Source organism: Trachymyrmex septentrionalis, unplaced genomic scaffold, assembly GCF_001594115.1.
Source record: "Trachymyrmex septentrionalis isolate Tsep2-gDNA-1 unplaced genomic scaffold, Tsep1.0 scaffold96, whole genome shotgun sequence".
Lineage (NCBI taxonomy): Eukaryota > Metazoa > Arthropoda > Insecta > Hymenoptera > Formicidae > Trachymyrmex > Trachymyrmex septentrionalis.
In genome coordinates this window covers 195,323-206,628 of record NW_017306150.1, presented here as the reverse complement: position 1 = coordinate 206,628, position 11,306 = coordinate 195,323, and the positions used below count along the sequence as shown (strand labels likewise).

Below are 11,306 nucleotides of genomic sequence, written 5' to 3'. Positions count from 1 at the left end.
CTAATTTTTTTAAAAATGAGATTACTTTAAATAATCCTTACAAATATACAATAGATTATTAGGCAAATTTAATTTTATATCCACACTATATATATGATACTATCCACACTATAATAAGTTACTTATATATAATAAGAGCCATAAGGTGTTTTTGTCAAAATCTTGCGAGAGAGAAGGGTATATGTTTGCATTATTTTTCTTTCTTCCATCTTTATCTAACTTTCTTTAACTTCTGAAACGACTGTTCATGCATGTTTACGACTACATCAACTAGATATTTGTTACAAAAAATATACGTAAAACTTTAGAAACTTTTTAGGGTGGATGTGCAACTCTGTTCTACAACAATTCTTCATCTAAGGCTTATTTCATATTTATGTTGCTGAAATATAACGTTTATGATACCTAAAATTAGTGTAATTTAAATATAAGCGGGAATTGATAAAATCTAGCGAGTCAATACAAAAACTGGCTACCGTATGGTATGACTCTTATTATAGAATCTCTCATCATAAAATCATTGAATTTTTTCTAAATTAATTCTTTAATGTTTAAAACTTTATAGAAGAAAAATATTAGCATTAAGAAAGATGGAAAAATTTTTAATTTAAAAAAGGTTAATAAATTAAAAGTTTAAAAGTAACTAAATTAAGTTAAAAATTAATGCATTTAAAATTATTTTTGTCGTACGTGCTCTGTCGCACTTTTTAGTTTTAAGGAGTGAAACACTCCTTAGAAAACATCGATTTTGTTTTTTCTTTCGAAGCGAATATCGTCGAAGCTATAAAAGATAGATACAAATATTGAATGGTCTTAAAAGTACTTAATAATTACAATTAAAAAAAATTATACTTTTTATGAATAAAAATGTTTTTATTTAAACACATTTTTCAAGGGGTATTAAAAATTATTATTGTCAAGTACTTTTCAAACAATTTCATTTTTATTTCAAACGTACATTTTTTTTATTTTTCTGTTTCTCATAGTTTCGGCATAACAATTATTATTGTCAAGTACTTTTCAAACAATTTCATTTTTATTTCAAACGTACATTTTTTTTATTTTTCTGTTTCTCATAGTTTCGGCAATATTCACTTTGAAAGAAAAGAAACTGATTGTTTTTTAAAGAGTCTTTTATCCTTTAAAAGTGCGATAGGGCACATATAAAAAAATTGATGTCTCTTATTTTTGTCTACAAAAAAAAACAGCATATTAACATACGCATCAAAATTACTCAACATATTAAAATGTAAAAGGGACATGAAAATCGGAGGGGGAGATACTTGGGTCCCATCTTTTATTATATGTATTCTTATGTTGTGGACTAATTAGTGTCGCAATTACTTTCGTGCGCTTCTCGGCGAAGAGATACCAACACTTGCCGCGCAGCATAAAATGTATGTATATATATATATATACATATACCTGTACGTGAGGTAAATTATGACGCTTTCACTAACAGATGTATCGCGCGCAGTTGCACGAGTCCGGAAGTGTCAGGAATGGCTCGCTTTCGTGCAATTTTTAGTTTTCATCTACTCAGGATATATGGCGCCGACCTCTTCTGTCTTGTGTACGATGGCGGTAGCGATATACACCTCGTATTTGTTTCGTTCAACTTATCATTCTCGAGAGCTCCTCGGCGTTCGCTCGTACGCTCCTCATGCTTTGCAAATTTTCTATTCGTCAAGAGGAGTGATCGATGCCTCGATGTACTCTTCCCGCGAACTCATACAACTGATAAAAAACTTAGACAAAGAAGGACATGATGGAGCGGAATAAGGAATGGGATCAGCGTCAAAGTTTCTCTGCAAAGGAGTTAGAAAAATCGAATTCTCCGGTTATAACGAAGGATTTACGTGCAGGATTCGGTTTGACGATGTATGCGATGCACGTGACGCGTATATCGCTCTCCTGAATCGCAAAGGAATGAAAATAAAAAGGCTAGAGCCGAGAGAGTCCCTTCCCGAGAGAGGTGAGAATTTAAATGGTTCCTAGAAAAGTTAAATTAATTAAATTCCAAAGTGACTTATTATCGGCTGATAAAGCAAAAGGAAGGACACGAAAGACGAGAAAGAAACAGGAAATGGACAATAGCTTTGTCCCGAGCGAGCAGGCAGCAATTTTCTCGCGCTACTACCGTTTCTCGTTTCCGTGGTGAAAATTTATAATGGTACATAAAACTCTTGTAAAAAGGGAGGGGAGAGAGAAGGAGAAATTTACTATTAACGTAAATTCGTGGTATAAAGCAAACATTTATATCGTTTATATCCGAGGTTTTATCGTTCTATCAGCCGGTGCCAACTCATCCACTATTCATTTTGATATTCCATGAAAATGTGGCATACCGCTCGCTTAGATTCCGGCGGGGTTGCTCCCATTTGTCCCTCGTCTCTCTCTCTCTCTCTCTCTCTCTCTCTCTCTCTCTCTCTCTCTCTCTCTCTCTCTCTCTCTGTTCACCGTCTGCCCTGTGACGGGGTGGTATATACACGAACGAAAACTACCTTTACCGCTTTTTCTCTGGTCCCGGCCGATGCGGTTTACTCGTACATACAATGCAACAACACGGTTGCAGACAATGACTGAACTACGTGAGAATCGCACCTGGCGGAGATGCAGCGTGGTTTCGCACGCGATTCCGATTAAAACTTTATGAGCCCGCCGTGAAATGTCTCGGCGACGTCGACCAACTAGAAATTTCTACCGCCACGACCTTCGCTCGACTTAAATATTTTTACTCCCGCGTGAAAGACGGTTTTATCCCAGTCGTTCTCGCTTATTCGCCATTCATCTCTGTCCGTTTATATGTATCGCTTTATTCCACCTGGCTCTCCCGAGAAAACCCGGTATTGCTCTCGTGAGGGCTATCAACCGCGACAAATCGCTAGTCGACATCCGAGGTGAAATCAGAAATTCGTAACGTTTGACGAGTCGCCGTTTTTTACCGACTTGCCGGAGGGCACGATATTTTTCCTCCTTGAGATATTTCAGATCCGCCACGCGGAAAGCAACGGTATACCGCGCGTATACCCGTCATGAAGATATCCCGTCGGGGAAATAGCATCTCTACCCATTACGCGAGAACACAGATAGATTAGGTGTACCTTATTCGTCTTCCAACGACCGGAACTCCTCCTCGTTCTTCATCCTCCCTGGTCTCGCCGCGGCAGCACGCGCGTCCTTATCTTATCCTCGCTTTTTCACGACCGCGAGAGCTTCCCCCGCCCGTGTAAGCGACGCATGTAGTTTTTCTTCGGGGGTGTGACGCCCCTCTCTCACCCGCGAGACGCGCGAATTTTTCTTTATCCCATTCTCGCGTTCCCGCTTCCACGTTCCGTCTCCCGCTTTTCCGACGGTTTTCTAACGCGTAACCTGCAAGTCGCAATTAATTTTCCGCCCGCGCGAAAACGCGTCGTCCTCCCGGCGACGATAAATCAAGCAACGGAGTTTCAATTTGGCGCAACGAGCCGAAGCCACGCCGAGAATTCTCATTACGAAACGCATGTCGTTAATCAATGGAATCGGTCGCCCCTGTGTCCCAAGCGGAAAAACGCTTGGACTATGTGCACTGTTGCGATGTATTCGGTGATACGATGGATGCGTACATGTATACTTACTTCATATACGTACTTCGTATACGTACTGTTTGATGATTTCAGAAGTCGGGTGAAGCGGTTCTATACATATAAGAGATTCTCGTCGTAATTCTTATTTAGGAATTTACGTAAACTCTTTAATGCAGACACAGAAAGAACGATTTTTCTAATGAAATATCTACAAATTTAACTATGAATTACACGTCTGAAATTTTTTTGAACTATCAACTCGTCGTAATTCTTATTTAGGAATCCACGTAAACTCTTTATTAATGCACACTCAGAAAGAACGATTTTTCTAATGAAATATCTAAAAGTTTAACTATGAAAAAATTTAACTACAGATCTGAAATTTTCTTGAACTATTACATAAAAATAATTATGTAGAAACTTAGGCATAATGAGCTGCGAAACATTTTTATATTCTCTATATAGCAATTAGCTTGAACATCCTACATAATTATTTTTTCATCTGTATCTAGGTAAATTTTTAGGCACTTGAGTAAAACTGTTCTTTCTGTGCGTGATTCGTTATAAATGTAGAACGTCTCTCATTTCAATGAAAAGTTCTGTGGAAATTAATGTGAGACTAGTATCGTTATACTGTCGTTAAGAGTTATGGAATAAGATTTAGCAAGTTTATAGCTACGTTACTGTTTAAGAAATCTTTTTCAGTTTTGGAACGCGATATAACCGTGTAGAAAAAGTATGACGCTTAGTTGCAATATTGGTATGAACGATGAATTTCTCGATGCGGCACACACACACACACTGTTTAATCTCGATATCGACGGTGGCACGGAGAGGTCGAAAAGTTTCACACGTAGCGCAATGTCAGTCGAGTAACGAGGTCGTTTGCGCTTGCGAGCGCGCGCGGGCGCTTGATCGGATAGCTTGCTCGGCATCTTGCTTACAAGACACGTAGCATCGGCAGGGGTTATCGAAAATTTAATAACGTTCGAATTAATAATGCTGGTGTTGCTGCGCGCGATGGCGGGTGCGAGAGACGGAACGCTACATCGCGCTTCGTCGGAAGAGCAATCGGGCTAATAACGCACCGGTTGGAGCGGACGGATAAATTAAATTAATCATGCATCACAACATGCAGGAGTCGGAACTTTAGATCCAATCGTACATTAACCGAATAAGCCACGCTAAATCTTCCTTTCCGGGCACAATTGATTGGTACAACAAGATTATTGCGATATTGCTAGTTGTTAATCGATTAAGAATATTCATTTTTAGCGTATCTATTTCTTTAATGAAAATTATTGATTTCATACTTTGACAGTAACGCTCATTTGTTGTTAATGTCACGTGTTGTTAATGACACATCAATTTTCCCGGCAAACTTGAATAACGTGCGATATAAAAATATAAACGTAACAATACGATTAACTGAGCAATTTTTTAACAATACGATTAACGGCTATTTTTTTTTTACTTTTTTTTTTATAAAGGGAGTTTGTAAATTAATCATTTTTTTATTTTGCTTTATTTTGTAACGATCGTGAATTTTTTAAGTTTTCTAAACAGTGCTCGAACTTTGTAATTGGACATGGCGTTACGTGTTGACGAGCTTACTTAATTCCAAGCGTTGTAAATCATCAGGGAGTCATGCCGTGTGGGCGATAGTTGCGGCGAAAAAGATATTCCGCTGGTCATTAACGTCCGAGCAGGAACTTCCTCATCCGGTAGTCGTTATCGCTATTCGGAGGTTCGCTTCTGCTATTTTTGCGGATGCACCGTTACGCTCACTGTGAGAATATAGCGTTTAAAACGTTTAAGTTACTCTCTTGCACCAACTTCAAGTTCCGTGCGTGTGAATATCTCATGAGGATCACCGATTTTGTATTAGAACGAAAAAAGATAATAAAAAATATGATAGTAAAAATAAAGTTTGTGACTAATTTCCGTGGCTATAAAAAAATAAATTGCGTACTCTTCAAAAAATTACAACGTGTGGCGAAAATACTGTTTTTCAATTATTATTTTTCGTTACAAATCACAAGAGGTTTCGACTGGAATTTTAGTGATTATTACAATTTTCTCTTTCCACATTGATAATTTAAAAAATATATTTTTCTAAAATTAAAAATATTCTAATAAAATTAATAACTTTTTCTACATTTTTTAAATTATGTTATATCTGAAAAATGCGTGTATATGCATAACGAATACGTTTTTTGTTTAACGAAAAAGGTAGAGTCTCTCAACGAATCATTATATTAGTATATCTAATAACACTCGACAAAAAGGGAAAAAAACAATTTCATGCGATACAAATGTAGATTGTGAAAATGAATGAGTCTCGCGCATATATTGTTGCACCGGCTTGGTAGCGAAGCTGTCTATGAAAATTTTAATTGGACTACGTATATGAATATCACGTATAACGTCGCTGTCAGACTAATCGGGTAATCTACTCGTCTCGCTGAAAGAATCAACGTGCCTTTTAGCTTAATTGTTTCTCGGAGCTCGCTCGTCTGCCGCGCTAATACTATTAACTCTTTATAGTTTCAACCATTAGAAGCTGGTTCCGGCAGGAGGAACGATAAGGATACCCGGCATCTTAGGCAATGGTTATTTTTCAAAAGAAAATGAGGACATCCGACTTTATTCATCGCTCGATTATAGTTCTTCCGAGTTCATCTCTTTCAACCACGCGACGAAAGAAAATGCGCGAGTGAAAAATAAATGAATAATAATTTATTATTAATATACGATCAATACTGTTCTAAAGTTGTTTGTTTTTTTTTTTTTTTAATGTTTTCTATACTCGCGACAATTTTCTCCTATATTTTTCCTCTGCATTTTATATTTTTAGTACGCTTAAGCGGTTTATGAGGCAAATTAGCAAGCTGCCTCGCAATTTGTGGTCCGATAATTAATCGTCCAAACAAATCCGTGCAGCTTGACCATTTAATATAATGTCCAGACGTGGTCACGATCTTGACCAAGAGACAAGTATCGACCGACGCGACGTTCCCTATTTGGAGAGCCTCAGCGTCAAGTCACTTCTTAAGACGTTTCAATTGTTCAAAGTTCCATTACTGTTCAGAGCTTGTAACTTGATTCGTTTTGGCCGTCGTGGATCTTTAACTAGTGGATCTTTTCACGTTCGAGTAAAAACGTGTCACACCTTATGTAGTACTGCACGAATCGCAGATCTCGCGTTGCTCAAATTAGATGGAATTCTTAAACACGCAGCGGATGGCGTAGCGACGTAATTGCAAAAACGTGATACGGCGGTAATTAACAAGAAATTGTGCCGCGATGTTAGAGTCAAATGAGATATGGTTTTTCGTAGGTACACTGTAGTGCTGTTTGCGTGCGATGCTTCAGTTTTTAAGCGTTATGCTATTTTTCAGTTCACAACCAAAATAGCTTTCCTGAAAGAAATTCGTTTGATCCGATATAATAATTTAGTTTTAACATCCAGTTTTTAAATTGTAAATATCATGTTATATACATATATATTTAATAAAGAAAAACAAGAAAATTTATTTTTCTCCATCTATTTAAAAATCCGTCGTTGCTATAACAGAAACATTGAAAATACACCTCCGTTGAATAAAAATGGAATTATCATTAAAATATGAAACTTTATTTAATTGACACTTATTCTCGTCTCGCAATTGCAGATTTAATTTAATGAAATAGCACTTTATTATTTTGTTTAAGCAGATCAAAACGTAGATGTGTATTGATGTGTTTTGATATTTCTGGATTTCATTGGATACAATGAGACACATTATGAAATATTAAATTATATAAATAAAATAATTACGGAAGCTCTCAAATAATATTATACATGGCGTATATATTAAATTTTCGACGTGTCAGACTGTTCGATTGCTTTTTGAAATTACAACATAAACAGCAGCACAATCGGGTGAAATGAATATTGCACTAGAATTAATCCAATCGTTCATCGATCGGATAATCGATCTTGTAGAGTATGATAGAGGAAACAGCGTTTCACAAGAGCGAACGCATATCAACCGATCGTTATTAATCTGCGGGAATAAGGTGCAGGAGTTTCTAATCTGTCCCTACCGCGGCACGTTTACGGCGTAGATTTAATCTGCATTGGATTTAATTAAAATCAAGTGCTTCCACAGTGGCATACTCTCGTTGACAATTGCATGCAGATTGGATTAAGCTCGGAATTAGAACGGAGAGCGAATTCACGCTCCGCGCGAACCCGGGTGCTCGTTTGTCCATATTAATATTCGAATACGTGAAACTAGGGCGAATCACGTTGTAAACTTTCGCGATAGAGATTGTCAATGGCGGTAAGATAATCCGGAATGAGCTCGGATTGTTGCCATTCCTCGCGTGTGAGAGGTTTCTCTAATTTTATTTAATCATTACACAATCTCTTTGATATTAGATTAGATCGCTTAAAGCTGCTTCAATGTTATTTAAAATTCGTAAAGTCCGATAAATATATTAACAATGTTTTATATTTAACACAAGCCATATCTCATACCTAGCTGTCTCTCGGGAGACTCGCGATGTGACGTTTGTACGCTACAAACTTGCCACTTGCACAACGATATTCGGCGATCGAAGTTTCCCATACTCTAAACTCGAAACTTTCAAACGATTTGTCCGTACCTAATCGGAACTTTCATTTCTGTTGCAGATCTAGACGGTTGCTGATCTGGAAATCTTGGCGATCTCTCGCTTTCCCGCGCATATTCTCTGCGTACGTGGGAGGTCGAAGTTTTCGCCGATAATCCAACTTGGCATCTGCCGCTTAACAAGGTATACTATAATTATCGAAGATATGAAGAGGACCGTTTCGTGAGCAGATATTTGCCTCGTAAGACGCGTTTCGGATAGTCTGGCCGGTTCCTAAGGTATGTATCTTAAGTCTATCGTTCTCTCTTTCTCTCTCTCTCTCTTTCTCTTGATTGTATCAGTGGATAACTAAGCTAGGTACAGTCGTCCTTGTAGCGTATCACACCGATAAAATCTATGTTAGGACTTGCTAAGACTTTCTTGTGTGTGTTATCTATGATAATAAAACTCATCTAAATTGACGCCACTTGTAGATAGCAAAGTTGAGGCTAGAGATAAAAAGTATTAACAAACTGTCTATCTCAAGTCAAGCATTTTGTTACAGACAGATAAATTTAGATATTTGATTTATTAAATAATATTTTTTGCGAAAAGCTTCTTATAGATTTAAACAAATAATATATATATGTTGTACCTATTGTAACTGTATCACAGAAAAAAATTGATTAGGTGGCTTAGCAAAGCTAGAGTTTGCTGCGCTTCCGCATCTATAAGGATTTAATGATTCAACAAAGAAATTGTATCTGTTAACGGTCTGTATGCTAATTCAACTAATTTTTCTACAATGAAAAATTGCTAAAGTTTTTTGTCATTACAACAGTAAAAGTACGTGCTATTTTAGCTAACATGTTTTGTAAAATTTAAATTTTGTTCTATATATTGGATTGATTTTCGTAGAAAGTTATATTCTTGTATATATTATACTTTGCTGTATTAACAAATTTGCTGTGCTATTACAACAAATATGTATGATACCTATAATCACTAATTTTATTCAGCTGCATAACTTTGCTAGTTTAACACAGAAAACTAACTATTCGTATTACATCTGTAGATTGCAAATCAGTTTTTAGTTGTTTTAACATATTTTTTTCTATGATTAGTTACTGATGAACATTCGTGCAAAAGATTTGTCTGATTTGTTGCTGAAAATATTATCGTATTTTCCACTTTTATTTTATGGATAGATCTTTAAAAAAATAATACCTGTGATCAGGTATCATCAGATTTGTTCTTATCGTGCATAAAAATTGCTCTAACAGGACGGAAAGTATTACTATTTTTTGATCAAATTATATGTTTGAGTAATATGACGAATCGAACTCTACAAATAGAAAAAAAGGGTTCGTGTACTTGTTACTTGTAATAAATGAACATATGAAAAATGCATGTCGGCGAGAGAATGATCGTTATGCTAATTTGTGAAGAAAACTATAGTTTTATACATCGAGGATGATACGTGATCTGCACATGGATATATCTATATACATACATGTCTGTTGTAATTAAAGTTGTCCATTATATCGATGTGATAGGCCATTTCTTTGTTTGCTCAATCCATTTCTATCGCATGTCACTTCGATCCCGCTGATAGAAAAGTATCCAGTTCAATTTCAATCTGTAGAGAATTACAATGAAGATGATTCTATGTACAACGATGGCATAAATTTGAAATGCCACACACCGGTATACATCTCCAGTAATTAATTATTATGTTACATATTATAAAATGTGTTTGTGAGTTTACACACTTTATATCACGCGACATTTTTCATCGTAATGAACAGTGGCAAATAGTATTTTTGCATTATTCTCTCAGCAACGAGGTTTTTGCTTTTGATATGTATATTTTATAACAAAATATTTTATTCACAAATATTTGAGTTATATCTTGCATGTGATGCATATGATGCAACATCAAAGAATAGCTGCGTTTCCTAATTACGTTATGATTTTTAGCGCAGAGTAGAGCTTTATACTTGATTATTATTAACACGAAAATTAGCATAAAAAATAATTAAATTATAGTTGCTTATATATCTCACATTCTAAGATTTGAAATTATTTTTAAAAAATTACATATTTTTTGTTTACTGTCGTAAATAAAAAAATATTTGAAGATTTAAATAAATTTGTATCTTTATTCAATAGGAAAAACTGTTTCTAAAAGTGTTGGGAAATTTTCTCTGTAATTAATCATTAAATCTTACATAACATGTTAATTAATGACTGTATTCTATTTATGGAGATCTTTAACCTTTGTTGATCGCGACTGCTTTTACATTTCTATTGATATATAATTATGCACAACATACCGTGTTTATCGCACAATTATTTATATCCACTTCGATGTGGAAAGCAAAAGAAAACAATCGATCGCTTCTATAAGTCAGCCACCTCGACTAGCCTTGAAAATTCTGGACTTTATTTCCGCTCCCCACGATTTGAGTTATACTTGGCGAGACTAACGACCCTTTAATTATTCACCTCTAATTGCGAATGCTCCTTGTTACTGGAACGCATGCATTATGCGTGGAACGCGTGTTACATCCGTTTTCATTCCGCCTACACTATCTTTCCGTTTTATTCTAGTGAAATTCAAATTTTAAAAATGCACGCATTTATTAAATATTAAAACATGAATATTAACAAAGAAATAATATATAATTTAAACTATCTCATATAACAAAGATTTTTTTAGGTTGAATTTTAATAATTTTTTAATATATGATAATATATGATATGAATATATATCTATTATTTAGCTATCGTCAAACTCATTTACCATAGTTGATTTAATGAACTGTAAATGGCAATTCCTTTTGTGTTTTAATTTCTGAGACCGTGTTTATGACAGTGGCTTTGCGAGAATAATTTTATGCTTCAGTCTACGACATCGATATCGACATATGATAGGTTTTATGATGCGTTTGATTATAATCCCTGTCAATTTTACGGTGCAAGTAGTCTAATCGGGCTATCGTATCTTCTTGTTCGTAATAATTAGATTTATTCAATGTTTTGCGATATAATCGAATTTAACCGTTAATTAATTTTCTGTTTGTCTTGATGCATAACGTCTGATTAAAACGTAATTGTTCGAGTTATGAATTATTAACG

General features: G+C 35.4%; 1 protein-coding gene across 3 annotated transcripts in view; it reads left to right on the top strand.

The window, feature by feature from the left end:
• Positions 1-11,306, top strand: part of LOC108756156 (putative polypeptide N-acetylgalactosaminyltransferase 9) — a 229,556-nt gene that overhangs the window by 44,791 nt on the left and 173,459 nt on the right. For all 3 annotated transcript variants that reach the window (XM_018499764.1, XM_018499763.1, XM_018499761.1), the window contains exon 2: positions 8,248-8,464. The gene's annotated coding sequence lies outside the window, so the exon portion shown is untranslated. The remainder of the gene's footprint in view (positions 1-8,247; positions 8,465-11,306) is intronic.